General features: G+C 47.7%; 1 protein-coding gene across 4 annotated transcripts in view; it reads right to left on the minus strand.

Moving 5' to 3' along the window:
* LOC144506952 (alpha-(1,6)-fucosyltransferase) overlaps positions 1–18144 on the minus strand; it is a 646707-nt gene that overhangs the window by 530862 nt on the left and 97701 nt on the right. Inside the window, exon 1 of one of the 4 annotated variants that reach the window (XM_078233384.1) lies at positions 2621–2869. The exons of the other annotated variants lie outside the window; for them this stretch is intronic. The gene's annotated coding sequence lies outside the window, so the exon portion shown is untranslated. Of the gene's footprint in view, positions 1–2620; positions 2870–18144 lie in introns of those variants that run through there. 4 annotated transcript variants of the gene reach the window in all.

Genomic DNA, 18144 nt, shown 5'->3' on the forward strand with positions numbered 1-18144 from the left:
GGAAGGAGGGGGGGGGAAGGAGGGGGGGGGAAGGAGGGGGGGGAAGAGGGGGGGAAGGAGGGGGGAAGGAGGGGGGGGAAGGAGGGGGGGGGAAGGAGGGGGGGAAGGAGGGGGGGAAGGAGGGGGGGAAGGAGGGGGGGGAAGGAGGGGGGGGAAGGAGGGGGGGGAAGGAGGGGGGGGAAGGAGGGGGGGGAAGGAGGGGGGGGGGAAGGAGGGGGGGAAGGAGGGGGGGGGAAGGAGGGGGGGGAAGGAGGGGGGAAGGAGGGGGGGAAGGAGGGGGGGGAAGGAGGGGGGGGAAGGAGGGGGGGGAAGGAGGGGGGGGGAAGGAGGGGGGGGGAAGGAGGGGGGGGAGGGGGAAGGAGGGGGGGGGAAGGAGGGGGGGGGAAGGAGGGGGGGGGAAGGAGAGGGGGAAGGAGGGGGGGGAAAGAGGAGAGGGGGGGAGGAGAGGGGGGGGGGAGGAGGAAGAGGGATAGAGGCGCACCTATGGAGAGAGAGAGAGTGTTAACATTTCAGATCTAAAGTTCTTTGTTCTGTCCAAGGATCATTTAGATCCAAAATATTAACTCCGTTTGTCTCCACAGATGCTGCCAAGCCTGAGATTTTCCAGAATTTTATGTTCCAGGTATCCTGCGTCCACGGCATTTTGCTTTGATTCCAGTTGATCATTTGTTGCCGATACCACTTTGTGCCACGATCTTTGCCATTTACGTTCAGGAAGTTTTTTTTTAAAATACAAGAGCAGCGATCCCTCATGGGTAAACTAGACTCAAACATACCTCCAAAGCTTCGTCTCTCATTTCCAAGTCTCACTCGATGTTGACATGCTGCTGAAACTGGGTTTTTATCATCAGCCCACAACTGCGATCCCGTTAGCGAGAGGGACAGGCTGATTCAACTCATCAGTCAATCAATGTGAAGTTAAATGGGCCGAAGGGCCTGTTCTGTGCTGTACTGTTCTATGTTCTATGATATTTCCAAATGAGATCCTTTGGAATTTGCACCGAGGAGTCCAGGCATGTCGAATAAACAAAAGTAGATTCCAAAACATTGGAGAGGGGAAGTGTGCTACCCCTGGTCCACTCTCGTATGAGGAACGGTTGAGGACTCTGGGTCTGTACTCATTGGAGTTTAGAAGGATGACGGGGGATCTGATTGAAACTTACAGGACACTGCGAGGCCTGGATAGAGTGGACATGGAGAGGATATTTCCACTGGTAGGAAAAACTAGAACCAGAGGGCACAACCTCAGGCTAAAGGGATGATCCTTTAAAACAGAGATGAAGAGGAATTTCTTCAACCAGAGAGTGGTGAATCTGTGGAACTCTTTGCCGCAGAAGGCTGTGGAGGTCAGGTCATTGAGTGTCTTTAAGACAGAGATAGATAGGTTCTTGATTAATAAGGGGATCAGGAGTTATGGGGAAAAGGCAGGAGAATGGGGATGAGAGAAAAAAATATCAGCCATGATTGAATGGCGGAGCAGACTCGATGGGCCGAGTGGCCTCATTCTGCTCCTATGTCTTATGGTCTCTCTGGATTGGTCACACCTAACAAGACTGTTAATTCCCAAATGCGCCAACGACACGGTTTCCGCCATTATTATTTCTCTCTTTCACAGTCCTTATGTATAATTGTGCTCAGATGAAGGCCCCACCTCTTCGTCCTGGCAATATAAACTGAATTTGACATCAGACTTCCGGAACTAACTCTAGTCTGTGGTTCAATCATCATCTCCCCGGTTTCAATCTGCTTTCCATCTTCTGTTCCACTTCATAGCATCGGCCAGTGATTGGCACTCACTTCAGTTCCTCACTGATCACAATAAGAGGCGGCTATTCGGCCCCACAAAGCCTTTTGATAGCACAGAAACTAGAAGCAGGAGTAGGCCATTCAGCTGTTCAAGCCTGCTCCGCCATTCATTATCACCCATCCCACCCTTGCCTTTCTCTGGAGCAGCTCTCAAATTTAGAACAGAATATAATCCCGACAGTGCAGAAAGAGGCCATTTGGCCCATTGAGTCTGCACCGACAGAACGCCCCACCCAAGTCCAACCCAACCCCTGCCCTATCCCCTAATCTTACACATTTACCCCACTAATGTCCCTAACCTACATAAAGGGGCAATTTAGCATGGCCAATCCACCTTACCTACACATCTTTGGACGCCAAGGGGCAATTTACCATGGCCAATCCAGCTAACCTGCACATCTTTGGAGTGTGGGAGGAAACCGGAGAACCCGGAGGAAACCCACGCAGACACACAGGGAGAAAGTGCAAACTCCACACAGTCACCCGAGGCCGGAATTGAACCTGGGTCCCCAGCGCTGTGAGGCAGCAGTGCTAAATTTAGCGCCATCACCAATCACTTGCACCCACGGTAAGACCCGGTGTAGACCAAGACACCGCCAATGCAGGATGACGTGATAGCAACAGCACGGAACCATGGGAAGAAAGCCTGTAAGCTGGGACCACACTGATGCATCCAGTTCACTTTGTCTCCCTCGCAATGAATGCTCACTTCCTTCAATAAGCCTCAGCTGGAATGCCCGTGAAATTTAAAGCTTGATTCTGCCTGGGACGGCTGACAGCCTGGGTCACGTGAATTACTCAAAAGGCAACTCACAGTCTGCCATCGTGGTTTTTTGGTTGGAGAACTCCCCGACAACTTTATTACTCGAACAAATAGAGACAGAGACGCTTGATTCCTTCGCTGTTATCGTCCTGTGCAGACGCACCAGTTCCCCGGCGTATAAATAATCCTCCAGTTCCTTTCTAAAGACAATACAGAGCTTTCGGAGGAGACTTTCAACTGAAACCCCAGCTGCCTGCTCAGGGGAATGCAATAGATACCATTGGCACCATTTCAAAAGAGGAGGGTGTTCTCTCGTGTCCCGGCCAATCCTTATTCCTTAAAGAATATCGTAAGAACCCAATTATCTGGTCACCATCACATTGCTGTTGGCAGGGATTTGCTGAATGTACGTAAAAGGCAAAATACTGCTCTGACAAAGGGTCTTCCAGACTGGAAACGTACACTCTATCCCCTCTCCACAGATGTGGAGATGCTGGCATTGGACTGGGGTGGGCACAGTAAGCAGTCTCACAACACCAGGTTAGAATCCAACAGGTTTATTTGGTAGCACAAGCTTTCAGAGCGCCGCTCCTAAGCACTCACCTGTTGAAGAAGCGGTGCTCCGAAAGCTCATGCTACCAAATAAACCTGTTGGACTTTAACCTAGTGTTGTGAGACTTCTTACTGTGCCTCTTCACAGATGCGGACCGATTTTCCGGCATTTTCCGTTTTTGATTCAGATTCCAGCGTCCGCAGTGTTTTGCTTTTAAAATACTGCAGATGCTGGGACATGAAACAAAAACAGAAAATTCCAGAAAAACTCAGCAGGTCCGACAGTATCTGTGGAGATGGAATAGAGCCAACACTTTGACTCACCTCTTAAGGTTAACGTGCAGGTTCACTTAGCAGTTAGGAAGGCAAATGCAATGTTAGCATTCATGTCGAGAGGGCTAGAATACAAGAGCAGGGATGTACTTCTGAGGCTGTATAAGGCTCTGGTCAGACCCCATTCGGAATATTGAGAGCAGTTTTGAACCTCACATCTAAGGAAGGATGTGCTGGCCTTGGAAAGGGTCCAGAGGAGGTTCACAAGAATGATCCCTGGAATGAAGAGCTTGTCGTATGAGGAACGGTTGAGGACTTTGGGTCTGTACTCGTTGGAGTTTAGATGGATGAGGGGGGGATCTTATTGAAACTTACAGAATACTGAGAGGCCTGGATAGAGTGGACGTGGAGAGGATGTTTCCACTAGCGGGAGAGACTAGAACTCGAGGGCACAACCTCAAAGTGAAGGGATGCTCCTTTAAAACTGAGATGAGGAGCTATTTCTTCAGCCAGAGGGTGGTGGATCTGTGGAACTCTTTGCCACAGAGGGATGTGGAGGTCGGGTTATCGAGTGCCTTTAAGACAGAAATAGATAGGTTTTTGATCAATAAGGGGATCAAGGGTTACAGGGAGAAGGCAGGAGAATGGGGATGAGAATCATATCAGCCATGATTGAATGGTGGAACAGACTAGATGGGCCGAATGATCTAATTCTGCTCCTATATCTTGTGGACTTATCATCCAGACTCAAAACATAGAATCATATAAACTCTACAGTGCAGGAAGTGGCCATTTGGCCCATTGAGTCTGCACCAACAACAATCCCACCCAGGCCCTATCCCTGTAACTCCACACATTTACCCTGCTAATCCCCCTGACACTAAGGGGTAATTTACCACAACCAATCCACCTAACCGGCACATCTTTGGACTGTGGGAGGAAACCGGAGCACCCGGAGGAAACCCACGCAGACAAGGGGAGAACGTGCAAACTCCACACAGACAGTGATCCGAGGCCGGGATTGAACACAGGTCTCTGGCCCCAGGTCTCTGGCGCTGGGAGGCAGCAGTAATGTTACCGTCTAGTAATCTAGAGGCCCATGCTGCGGGCCATGGGTTCAAATCCTACCAGAGCAGCAGGTGGAATTTTAAATGAATGGTAATGGTAAAAACCCATCTGGTCCACTAATGTCCTTTAGGGAAGGAAATCTGCTGTCCTTGCCTGGTCTGGCCTACATGTGACTCCAGAGCCACAGCAATGTGGTAGACTCTTAAATGCCCTCTGAAATGGTCCAGTAGTGGCACTCAGTTCAAGGGCAATTAGGAATGGGCAACAATTCCCATGAAAGAATTTTTTAAAATGATAACTAGACTTCAAAAAAGTACTTCATTGGCTGTACAAATCATAGCACAATACAGCACAGAATCAGGCCCTTCGGCCCAACCAGTCCATGCCAATCTTGGTGCCCTCCCTCATCTAAATGAAACAATAAGGGAGCGGGCACTGGACCTTGTGCTATACCACTGGATACCAGCCTCCAGTCACTCAAACAGCCTTCGACCACCACATTTTGTGTCCTATCACTCAGCCAGTTTTGGATCCATCTTTGATTTGATTTGTCACATGTATTAATATACAGTGAAAAGTACTGTTTCTTGCACACTATACAGACAAAGCATACCGTTCATAGAGAAGGAAAGGAGAGGGTGCACAATGTAGTGTTACAGTCATAGCAAGGGTGTAGAGAAATATCAACTTAGTCGAGGTGAGTCGATTCAAAAGTCTGACAGCAGCAGAGAAGAAGCTGTTCAAGTTGGTTGGCACGTGACCTCAAGCTTTTGTGTCTTTTCCGACAGAAAAAGGTGGAAGAGAGTACGTATGGGATGCGTGGGGTCACGCTCGCTGCTTTTCTGAGGCAGTGGGAAAGCAGCCAGCATAATTAAGGACTCCACGCACTCTATACATACTCTCTGTCGGGTCTTTAATTATGCTCACCAAGTTTCCCTCAATTCCATGTGCTTTAACCTTCAGAATCGCTCTACCATGTGGTTCCTTGTCAAAGGCTTTGCTAAAACCCACAAACTACATCGACTGCACCTCCCTCCTCCACACACACGATTACTTTTTCGAAAAATTCTAACAAGTTTGTTTGGCAGGTCTCCCTCTGACAAAGCCACACTGACTACCCCTAATAAACCCACGCGGAGATTAACTCTCTCCGTCAGATTTTTCTCCAATAATTTCCCAATCCACTGACGCGAGTGTTTTGAGATGACCAGTGGGTTGTGAAAAACACGACTTAAATACAAGGCTTTTTTTTTGAAAACTGAGGAAGGAAGTGGGCCCCAGAGAGATTGACACATCTGTCAGCATGTTTGGCAACGGGACTGTGTTAACCACTGTACCACCACTGATACACTTCGCACCCATTTTCTCCTCAGTGGTATTACTGGAAGCACACCAGGGCACTAACAAGGCGCAAATTAATCAGGACGCTGTATTTTGAACTCCAAGATCTGCCACTAAAGCGTGGGAAAAAAAAGTCACTTCACCCAGGATCCTTCAGTTATGGCTATGTGGAACTCTGCTGGTAACTATGGACTTTATTGGTGGGCACAGCATAGGGGGCGGCACAGTGGCACTCACAGCGCCAGGGACCTGGGTTCAATTCCCAGCTTGGGTGACTGTCCGTGTGGAGTTTGCACCTTCCCCAGTGTCTGCCGTGTTTCCAGAATCCTGCTCAATAGCCGGGAGCTAAAGTTGGCTTCAAGTCCGCGGTCAGCAATTAGTACTCTCCGCAAACTCCAAAGTGCCGGTAAATATCGGACAATCACGGCTAATTCCACATGACTGACACAGCAAAGTCCCCGGCGTTGAAATGCTGACTGGACAACAACACCTCAGGTCCTGCCCTTGGATGTTAATAAACTTGTTATATCTGGAATAATTGAACAGAGCAGATAATAATTGCTAAACCAATTAGATTCCCAATGACTGGCTTATCTTTTGTGGGTAGAAGTTGATTATATTCTTCCAGCTGGGATAATAATTTATCTCCCAGAATACCTAATTAGAGAACAATCTGCTCGCGACAGTGATCTGATTTCATTACACGAGCTGCAAAGACTCAACATTTCCACCTTTTCAGTCTCTTTTCCGCGGCGCAAGTTGTTTCTGTCCCATTTATAATGATAGTGATTAAGCAATGAAAAGCCAAGCAAACAGTAACTCACTTTAATAACTCCCCTCCTCATTATTTGCAGGCTTGGCTGTACTTTCATTACTTTGGCCTTTAGTGATAGATCTGTTCTCCGGACCTGCGCGCATCTTCCTGCAGTGTCTCAGTAGGAAAAGTGCCTGGCCCGTATTTAACGGTCGACCTGTGCTGAGCCCAAAGTTGCGATACGCTAATATGCAGGCTGGTCCAGTCTGAGATAGAGACTGGAAGGAGTGAAGACGACAATCATAGAATCCCTACAATGCAGAAGGAGGCCATTAGCGCATCAACCTGAGGACACGTACCAACTGACTCAAGAACAGCTTCTTCCCTGCTGCCATCAGACTTTTCAATGGACCTACCTCGCACTAAGCTGATCTTTCTCTACATCCTAGCTATGACTGTAACACTATATTCCGCACTCTCTCCTTTCCTTCTCTATGAACGGTATGCTTTGTCTGTATAGTGCTCAAGAAACAATACTTTTCACTGTATACCAATACATGTGACAATAATAAATCAAATCAATCCCACCCAGGCCCTATCCCCGTAATCCCACGTATTTACCTTGCTATCCCCCTGACACTATGGGGCAATTGAGCATGCCCAATTCACCTAACCCGCACATCTTGGACTGTGGGAGGAACCAAAGCACCTGGAGGAAACCCACGCAGACACGGGGAGAATGTGCAAACTCCACACAGACAGTTACCCAAGGCAGGAATCGAAGCCGGATCCCTGGCGCTGTGAGGCAGCAGTGCTAACTACCATGCCACTGTTTGAGTTCAAGGGTGTGATACACTGATATGGGGGCTCGTTCAGTCTGAGGTAGAGACTGGAAGGTGTAATAAAAGACAATCATAGAATCAGTAAGTGCAGAAGGAGACCATTCAGCCCATCAGATCTGCACATACTCTTCGAAAGAGCTTCCTACCCAGGCCCCATCCTCATAAGCCCAGGTATTCACCCCACTAACCTATACATCTTTGGGAACTAAGGGACAATTTAGCATGGCCAATCCACCTAACATCTTTCGGACTGCGGGAGGAAACTGGAGCACCCGGAGGAAACCCACGCAGACATGGGGAGAACGTGCAAACTCCACACAGACAGTGACCCAAGGCCAGAATTGAACCCGGATCCCTGGCAGATAGCGGTACGAACCACTGTGCAGAATTGGAAGGATTCTCTGGCCGTTCTCGCAGGTAAGATTCTCCAGTCCCGCTACAGTGAACAGAGATTCGGCTGAGCGCCAAATTCCCCGTCCTCTCTGGCCACGGTGGCAAAGCATGAACGGCTGGAGAATTCCAGCCAATAACTTTGGTCTTGCCAATGTTTAACTTGGGGAAATTTCAATTTGTTGATGAGAGGGTGTTGGACAAAGCACTCAGACTCAAGAACAGCTTCTTCCCTGCTGCCATCAGGCTTTTGAATGGACCTACCTCGCATTAAGTTGATCTTTCTCTACATCCTAGCTGTGACTGTAACACTACATTCTGCACTCTCTCCTTTCCTTCCCTATGAACGATATGTTTTGTCTGTATAGCGCACAAGAAACAAGTCTTTTCACTGTATACTAATACATGTGACAATAATAAATCAAATCAAATCAAATCAAAAAAGACAACAAAGGGATAATGGAGAGGTTGAAAGAGATGGTGGACAGCTGGACCCAATTGTCAGTGAAGTACATTCCAAAACTTGTTCCAGGTCTTTGGCTGATGCTGGCAGGGATCAGTATAGATGGAAGAGAGTCAAGAGAACCTGGAAGCCAAGGATACATCCTTATCCCAACCTTTTATATGTCTTGGCACATCTCTGTACTATGAAAACAAAATTGAGATACATTTCCTAAAATCTCTGTCTTCTTCCCTTGCTGGGAACTTTATTTTTAACTTCTCCCTATCCTCTCGTCTGTGTTTACTTAACTTCCCTCTGTCTCTCCCGTTTGATTTTAACCTCTCTGTCTCTCTCCCCCGTTATTTTAACCATAGAAACCATAGAAACCCTACAGTGCAGAAGGAGGCCATTCGGCCCATCGAGTCTGCACCGACCACAATCCCACCCAGGCCCTACCCCCACATATTTACCCGCTAATCCCACTAACCTACGCATCACAGGACTCTAAGGGGCAATTTTTAACCTGGCCAATCAACCTAACCCGCACATCTTTGGACTGTGGGAGGAAACCGGAGCACCCGGAGGAAACCCACACAGACACGAGGAGAATGTGCTAACTCCACACAGACAGTGACCCGAGCCGGGAATCGAACCCGGGACCCTGGAGCTGTGAAGCAGCAGTGCTAACCACTGTGCTACCGTGCCGCCCCCTGTCACTCTCCCCTGTTATTTTAACTTCTCCCTATCGCTCACTTCTCCCGGGATTTTTGTGCCCTTTGAGTTTTCACTTTTTGTGTGGGCGCGTGGGACCTGTGTCTTCAACTCCAAGTCCCGTTGGTCAATGCGCTTGGGACTGATCAAACATAAAAATCTAAACTGCGCATGTTTTTGTTTAAAAACAAGGTTTTTTTAAAATTAAAGTTTCATTAAAGTTTATTTATCAGTGTCACAAGTAGGCTTACATTAACTCTGCGATGAAGTTACTGTGAAAATCCCCCAGTCGCCACACTCCGGCGCCTGTTCAGGTACACGGAGGGAGAATTTAGCTTGGCTAATTCAGCATGTCTTTGGACTGTGGGAGGAAACCGGAGCACCCGGAGGAAACCCACGCAGACACGGGGAGAATGTGTAGACTCCACACAGACAGTGACCCGAGGCGGGAATTGAACCCGGGTCCCTGGCGCTGTGAGGTAGCAGTGCTAACCACTGTGCCCTTTCCCAGCCGGCGCATGCGCGGGAGGCCCGAGATACCGGCCTCAGGTCCTGGAGATACCTGCCACAGCGCTGAAGACGAAGGTTAGTTTTAGTTTTGAATCAGTCTGTAACTCATTCCTCTTTCATGAGGTACCAGGCTCTAAGAAGCCTTCGGCAACCTTGGACTCCCATTGGATCACTGTGCGATTATGCTTGGCAACGTACTGACGTGGTTTGCCGTTGCCTCCTGAGGTGCGGCTGACCAGGACATTTTTTTTAAAATTATTCATAAATGGGATGAGGGCGTCGCTGGCTGGGCCAGCATTTATTGCCCATCCTTAATGGAGCAATGAAGAGTCAACCACATTGCTGTGGGCCTGGAGTCACATGTAGGCCAGACCAGGTAAGGACGGCAGATTTCCTTCCCTAAAAGGACATTAGTGAACCAGATGGGTTTTTACCATGACCATTGAGTTTAAACTCCACCAGCTGCTGTGGTGGGATTTGAACCCACATCCCCTGAGCCTGGGCTTCTAGATTTCCAGATGGTAACATTAGTGAAGCAGATGGGTTTTCTGACAACGACAACGGTTTCATGGTCATTATTAGACTTTTTTAATTCCACCTTTGGATTTCACCATCTGCTGAGATTCGAACCCCCCTGAGCATTACGCTGGGTCTCTGAGTGATTAGCTCAGCATCAATACCACTACGCCACCACCTTCCACTTTCTTAGTGCCTGCTATCAAGTTTATTGAAAAGATGTTACAGGCTGCCTTACCCCAATAAGATACTTATTTTCTAAGGACATAATTGCATCCTTATTCTCCCTACTAAAACCGCCCCACCGCACATTTATCTATAATGTTCACTTAAGTTAAACGCCCACTCTGCAAGTGTGTTAATTTTCTCAGCCCTTTGCCATATTAACAACACTCTCAAATTCATTGGATAAAAGCAAATTACTGCGGATGCTGGAGTCTGAAACCAAGAGAGAAAATGCTGGAAAATCTCAGCAGGTCTGGCAGCATCTGTAAGGAGAGAAAAGAGCTGATGCTTCAAGTCCAGGTGACCCTTTGTCAAAAGCTAAAAGGCACAGAAAGTGGGAGATATTTATACTGCAGGGGGAGGGAATGAAAGATGAGTCATAGCCACAGAAACCAGGGGAAAGGCTGCTAATGGCAGCCCAGAGAGAGAATAAAGGGTGTGAATGGCCAAACGGCAGAGAAGCTGTAAGCTGTGACAGATGAAGATGTTGGGGGGAACAGGAGGGGGGTGGAATGGGGCAGAGGTAGAATGTAGAAAAGGGGAAGTGGGGGGGATGAAGGGAAGGAGAATGAAGTAGGGGGAAAGAGTGGGGGGGAGGGGAAGAAAAATGAAGAAAGACAAAGAAATAAAAGGTAGAGAACATTAAAAAATAGATAAAATAGGATAAAAACAAAGGGGGCCGAGGTGGGATAGAGCGAATCATCTGAAGTTCTTGAACTCGATGTCAAGAACAGGAGGCTGTGAAGTGCCTAGCCGGAAGATGAAGTGTTGTTCAATTCATTGATGATCGCATGGCGAGATCAGGGAGTTATTTCTCTAAATGGTTTCCATCCGCAACGTGTTGAAACATCCAGACAAGGAATCAACAGCATCAGTCAAAACGCACAATACTGCAGATGCCAGGAATCTGAAATTCAAAACAGAAAATACTGGCCAGACCTGCTGAGTATTTCCAGCATTTTCTGTTCTAATTTAGCAATACCTGACTGTTCCTTTCCATTCAAGGAAAACAACTTCTTTGATCACCATCAGACATTACACTGAGCTTCGCTGATTACAGACACCAATCTCGCAAAGTGAAATAAGATGCTAAAAGAACTGTGTGCTTACTGTGGAATTCTAATAAACTCTGCATTTTCAGACCAGTAATTTCTTTCACATCTCTTGCAAACCACCTGGGTTCAATTTACAATTCCTTTTTAAATTGAACATTGTAAAATTCAGAGGATGAGAATGTACAAGACATGATCAGTAAGTTCGCAGATGACACTAAAATAGCAGGAATCGTAGAGAGAGAGAGAGAGAGAAAGGTTATCCAAAATTGCAGCAGGATCTTGATCAAGCTGGGGAAGTGGGCCGAGAAATGGACAATGGAGTTCAATATAGATAAGTGGCGAGGTGTTGTATTTTGGAAAGTTAAGTCAAGGGAAGACTTTCACAGTGAATGGTAGGGCCTTAGGGAGTATGGTGGAATAGAGGGACCTTGGAGTTCAGGTGCACGATTCTCTAAAGGTGGAGTCACAGGTAGATAGGGCAGTGAAGGCGGCTTTTGGCATGCTGCCCATCATCAGTCAGGGCACTGAGTATAGAAGTTGGGAAGTTATGTTGCAGTTGTACAGGGTGTTGGTGAGGCCGCACTTGGAGTATTGTGTTCCGTCTTGGTCGCCTTGCTATAGGAAAGATATTATTAAACTGGAGAGAGTGCAGAACAGATTTACAGGGATGTTGCCAGGACTCAAGGGACTGAGGTATAGGGAAAGATTAGACTTTTTTCTTTGGAGCGTAGGGGACTGAGGGGTGACCTTATAGAGGTGTACAAGATCATAAGAAGCATGGATAGGGTGAATGCACTGTCTTTCTCCCAGAGTTGGTGAATCGAGAACGAGAGGACATAGGTTTAAGTTAAGAGTGGAAAGAATTAATGGGAACCTGAGGAGCAACTTTTTTTTACACAGAGGGCAGTACGTATATGGAATGAGCTGCTGGAGGAAGTGATTAACATGATGTGAAGATGCTGGCGTTGGACTGGGGTGGGCACAGTAAGAAGTCTCACAACACGAGGTTAAAGTCCAACAGGTTTATTTGGTAGCGCTGCTCCTTCCCTGAAGAAGGAGGAACGCTCCGAAAGCTTGTGCTACCAAATCAACCTGTTGGACTTTAACCTGGTGTTGTGGAAGTAATTGAGGCAGGGGCATCGACAACATTTAAAAGGCGTTTGGACAGATACGTGGATAGGAAAGGTTTAGAGGGATATGGGCCAAATGCAGGTAAATGGGGTTGGCTTAGCTGGGCATTTTGGTCGGCATGGACCAGTTTGGGCCGAAGGGCCCGTCTCCGTGCCGTGGATTTGACGATTCTATGAGTCAAAAGCACTCTTGGTTCTAAACCCGTGGGGTCAATATCGGCAGGCGTCTTGGACAAGAGCAGGGATTGCAACTAACTGTGTGGTTCTTGCAAAGAGCCAGCACGGGTTCAAAGGGCTAAATGGCCTTTTTGTGGAAATTCAGGTCTCAGGTCGTAAGTCTGTGAGCCATTCCCGACCATCACCAAATATCCCTATTTCCCAGTGGCGGTTAGCAAACTATCAGGAGCAAGACGCCTGGCTTATCTTTCAGTTCCTTCACTCACAGACATCCCAATTGCTGAGAGCAGCAATCGCAACACAGCCGAAGGACCGAGTCTTCTGTTTGAGAGTAGACGACTTTGACACAATCTCCCAAACCATCAACCTTGACCACCGAGTAGGCCCAGGGCAGCAGGTCCGAGGGAAAACTACCACCTAACAATCACACAACAAGAAAAGACATTTCCCCAGATCGTAATCTCACAACTCCCTTGCTAATAGCACTTGTGGATGTACCGTCAGAATACAAACTGCAGCACTTAGGATCATAGAATCCCACAGTGCAGAAGGAGGCCATTCGGCCCATCGAGTCTGCGCCGATCACAATCCCACCCAAACCCTATCCCATAACCCCATACATTTACCCTCCTAATCCCCCTGACACCAAGGGGCAATTTAGCATGGCCAATCCACCTAACCTGCACATCTGTAGGAGGAAACCGGAGCACCCGGAGGAAACCCACGCAGACACGGGGAGCATGTGCAAACTCCACACAGATCGTGACCCAAGCCGGGAATCGAACCCGTGTCCCTGGGGCTGTGAAGCAGCAGTGCTCACCACTGTGCCATCCCTAACCACTGTGCCACCCCTAACCACTTCAAGGTAACTCACCACCCTTTCCCTCCACCCCCCAGGACAATTTGGGATGTCACTAAGCTTATCATGAAGACCCACATCCCATAACAAATACAAACAACTTAGCATTACAGGTGAAGGGGGAAACAGTTTTCAATCACTGGGCCATCTGTAGACTTAGATCAGTAGCAAGTTTGTTCACAATAGGTTTAAGAAACATTTGTCGCATTTGTGTTGTTTCAAGTACATCGTGATATACTAATAAGCAGAATTCGCAAAGGTACTTTGTGCCACTTCAGCACTTAATGAACAGTGACACAGAAGCACTTTCAGCCCCAAACCTATCTCAATGTTCAAGATTATGAGGGGCATGGACAGGGTGGATAGGGAGCAGTTGTTCCCCTTTGTTGAAGGGTCAGTTACGAGGGGACACAAGTTAAAAGTGAGGGGTGGGAGGTTTGGGGAGATTTGAGGAAAACCTTTTTTACCCAGAGGGTGGTGAGGGTCTGGAATGCACTGCCTGGGAGGGTGGTGGAGGCGGGATGCCTCACATCCTTTAAAAAGTACCTGGGTGAGTATTTGGAACGCCATAACATTCAAGGCTAAGGACCAAGTGCTGGCAAGTGGGATTAGGTGGACAGGTCAGGACCTTTCATGTGTCGGTGCAGACTTGATGGGCTGAAGGGCCTCTTCTGCACTGTAGTATTCTGTGATTAATATTCATTGAGATCGCAACTAATCTGTAGCTTAAATCCATCTACCCAACTTGGTTCTGTAATACCACAATACTTTCACCCAACAAAGGAGAAATATGAGATGGCACAGGGGCGGCACGGTGGCACAGTGGTTAGCACTGCTGCCTCACAGCGCTAGGAACCCGGGTTCAATTCCTGGCTTGGGTCACTGACTGTGTGGAGTTTGCACATTCTCCCCGTGTCTGCGAGGGTTTCCTCCCATAGTCCAAAGATGTGCGGGTTAGGTTGATTGGTCATACTAAATTGACCCTAGTGTCAGAGGATCAGCGGGGTAAATATATGGGATTACGAGGATAGGGCCTGGGTGGGATTGTGGCCGGTGCAGACTCAATGGGCCGAATGGCCTCCTTCTGCACTGTAGGGATTCTATGGATTCTAATATATTTGCATTTACGGTTCCACAAACAGTCCATCTTAGCCAAACAAGTGAAGGAGTTTCTCCACAATGAGGGGCAACTCATAGCTCTTCTCCATGTCCTGTTAGCCAATGCGACATTGGCTGTTGAATGGCACCTGTACAAGAGAGTGAGAGGGTAAGAGTGTGAAAGAGATTTGTAAGGACTGCGTTTAAGTCTATGTTGACAACGGCTTTCTCCAAGTGATAATGGCTACAGCAGAAAGAGCCACAAAGGAGGTGCAAAGCATCCGATCAAACTGCTCTGTTAACTGATTGACATTCAGTTGGTCACTTCACACACACACCATCGCAGTAACCATTTTTTTTACACAAGGAAGAGATTTATCCGCAGTTGCTTCATTTGCGGAATAAGGGAAGTGGCATAGAACATAGAACATAGAACATTACAGCGCAGAACAGGCCCTTCGGCCCACGATGTTGCACCGACCAGTTACAAACAAAAAAAAAAAAAAAAAAAAAAAAAAAAAAAAAAAAGTGACCCTCCAACCTAAACCAATTTCTTATCGTCCATGAATCTATCTACGGCTCTCTTAAACGCCCCCAAACTAGGCGCATTTACAACTGATGCTGGTAGGGCATTCCAATCCCTCACCACTCTCTGGGTAAAGAACCTACCCCTGACATCGGTCCTGTAACTACCCCCCCTCAATTTAAAGCCATGCCCCCTCGTGCTGGATTTCTCCATCAGAGGAAAAAGGCTATCACTATCCACCCTATCTAATCCTCTAATCATCTTATATGTTTCAATAAGATCCCCTCTTAGCCGCCGCCTTTCCAGCGAAAACAATCCCAACTCACTCAGCCTCTCCTCATAGGATCTCCCCTCCATACCAGGCAACATCCTGGTAAACCTCCTCTGCACCTTCTCCAAAGCCTCCACATCCTTCCTGTAATGTGGGGACCAGAACTGCACACAGTACTCCAAGTGCGGCCGCACCAGAGTTGTGTACAGTAGCAACATAACGCTACGACTCCTAAATTCAATCCCCCTACCAATAAACGCCAAGACACCATATGCCTTCTTAACAACCTTATCTACTTGATTCCCAACTTTCAGGGATCTATGTACACATACACCTAGATCCCTCTGCTCCTCCACACTATTCAAAGTCCTCCCGTTAGCCCTATACTCAACACATCTGTTATTCCTACCAAAGTGAATTACCTCACACTTCTCCGCATTAAACTCCATCCGCCACCTCTCGGCCCAACATTGCAACCTGTCTAAGTCTTCCTGCAAACTACGACACCCTTCCTCACTGTCTACCACACCACCGACTTTGGTGTCATCAGCAAATTTGCTAATCCACCCAATTATACCCTCATCCAGGTCATTAATAAATATTACAAACAGCAGTGGCCCCAAAACAGATCCCTGAGGTACACCACTTGTAACCGCACTCCATGATGAATATTTACTATCAACCACCACCCTCTGTTTCCTATCCGCTAGCCAATTCCTGATCCAATTTCCTAGATCACCCCCAATCCCATACATCTGCATTTTCTGCAGAAGCCTACCATGGTGAACCTTATCAAACGCCTTACTAAAATCCATATATATCACGTCCACTGCCTTGCCCCCATCCACCTCCTTGGTCACTTTCTCAAAAAACTCAATAAGGTTAGTAAGGCACGACCTACCTGCCACAAAACCATGCTGACTATCACCTATCAATTCATTACTCTCCAAATAACTATAAATCCTATCCCTTATAATTTTTTCCAACATCTTGCCGACAACAGAAGTGAGACTCACCGGTCTATAATTCCCGGGGAAGTCTCTGTTCCCCTTCTTAAATAATGGAACAACATTCGCTAACCTCCAATCTTCTGGTACTATACCAGAGGCCAACGACGACCTGAAGATCAGAGCCAGAGGCTCTGCAATCACTTCTCTTGCCTCCCAGAGAATCCTTGGATAAATCCCATCCGGACCAGGGGATTTATCTATTTTCAGACCCTCCAGAATATCATGCACATCCTCCTTATCAACTGTAATACTGTTAATTCTACTCCCCTGCAACCCAGTGTCTTCCTCAGCTATATTCATGTCCCCTTGCGTGAACACCGAAGAGAAATATTGGTTCAATGCTTCACCAATCTCCTCCGGTTCCACACATAACTTCCCTCTGCCATCTATAACTGGCCCTAAACTTGCCCGAACCAGCCTTCTGTTCTTGACATACCTATAGAACGCCTTAGGATTCTCTTTAACCCTATCCGCCAAAGTCTTCTCATGTCCCCTTTTAGCCCTTCTAAGCTCGCTCTTCAACTCCCTCCTAGCCAATCTAAAGCTTTCTAGTGCACTACCCGAGTGCTCACGTCTCATCCAAACATAAGCCTCCTTTTTCTTTTTAACCAACAAAGAAACTTTTTTGGTGCACCACGGTTCCCTAGCCCTATCAATTCCTCCTTGCCTGACAGGGACATACCTATCACAGACTCGCAGTAGCTGCTCCTTGAAAAAACTCCACATGTCGGACGTTCCCAGTCCCTGTAATCTCCTAGTCCAACCTATGTTTCCTAATTCTCTCCTAATAGCCTCATAATTACCCTTACCCCGGCAGGTATGAAGAGAATCACAGAACCTACAGTGCAGGAAGCCATTCGGCCCATCGAGTCTGCACCGACCACAATCCCACCCAGGCCCCATGCCCATAACCCCACATATTTACAGTCCTAATCCCCCTGAGACTAAGGGACAATTTAGCATGGCCAATCAACCTAACCCGCACATCGTTGGACTGTAGGAGGAAACTGGAGCACCCGGAGAAAACCCACGCAGACACGAGGAAAAATGTGCAAACTCCACACAGACAGTGACCCAAGGCCGGAATTGAACCCGGGTCCCTGGCATTGTGAGGCAACGGTGTTAACCACTTGTGCCACCCCGATTGGATTGGATTGGTGCGAATACTGTCTTATTTAACTTTTAACAATGGTGAGCATTGATTGTGTCCCTGTTGTTAAAACTGCAAAATCTGGGTCAATATTACAACTGGAAGCTCTTAACTGCCTCTTCCCTGGATATCCTCAGATAGTGGGTGACACAGTGGTTAGCACTGCTGCCTCACAGTATATCCCTGCATATCCTCAGAAACACACCCAATTAGTTCCATTCAAGCATCCAAGCTCAGCCCAGGGAGAATCCTAAAGGAGATGTGCTTAAGGACCCAGTGCATTATTCTGCTAGCAAGTGATATGGGCGGCATGGTGGCACAGTGGTTAGCACTGCTGCCTCACAGCTCCGGGCCCTGGGTTCAATTCCAGGCTTGGGTCACTGTCTGCGCAGAGTGTGCACATTCTCCCCGTGTCTACGTGGGTTTCCTCCGGATGCTCCGGTTTCCTCTCAAAGTCCAAAGATATGCGTGTTAGGTTGATTAGCCATGCTAAATTGCCCATAGCGTCCTGCGATGTGTGGGTTAGAGGGATTAGAGGAGTAAATATGTGGGGATAGGGCCTGGGGTGGGATTGTGGTCGGTGCAGTCTCGATGGGCCAAATGGCCTCCTTCTGCACTGTAGGGTTTCTATGATAGAAGCATTTTACCTTTCACAGGGTTGTCACATTCCTCTGG

Source organism: Mustelus asterias, chromosome 18, assembly GCF_964213995.1.
Source record: "Mustelus asterias chromosome 18, sMusAst1.hap1.1, whole genome shotgun sequence".
Classification (NCBI taxonomy): Eukaryota; Metazoa; Chordata; class Chondrichthyes; order Carcharhiniformes; family Triakidae; genus Mustelus; species Mustelus asterias.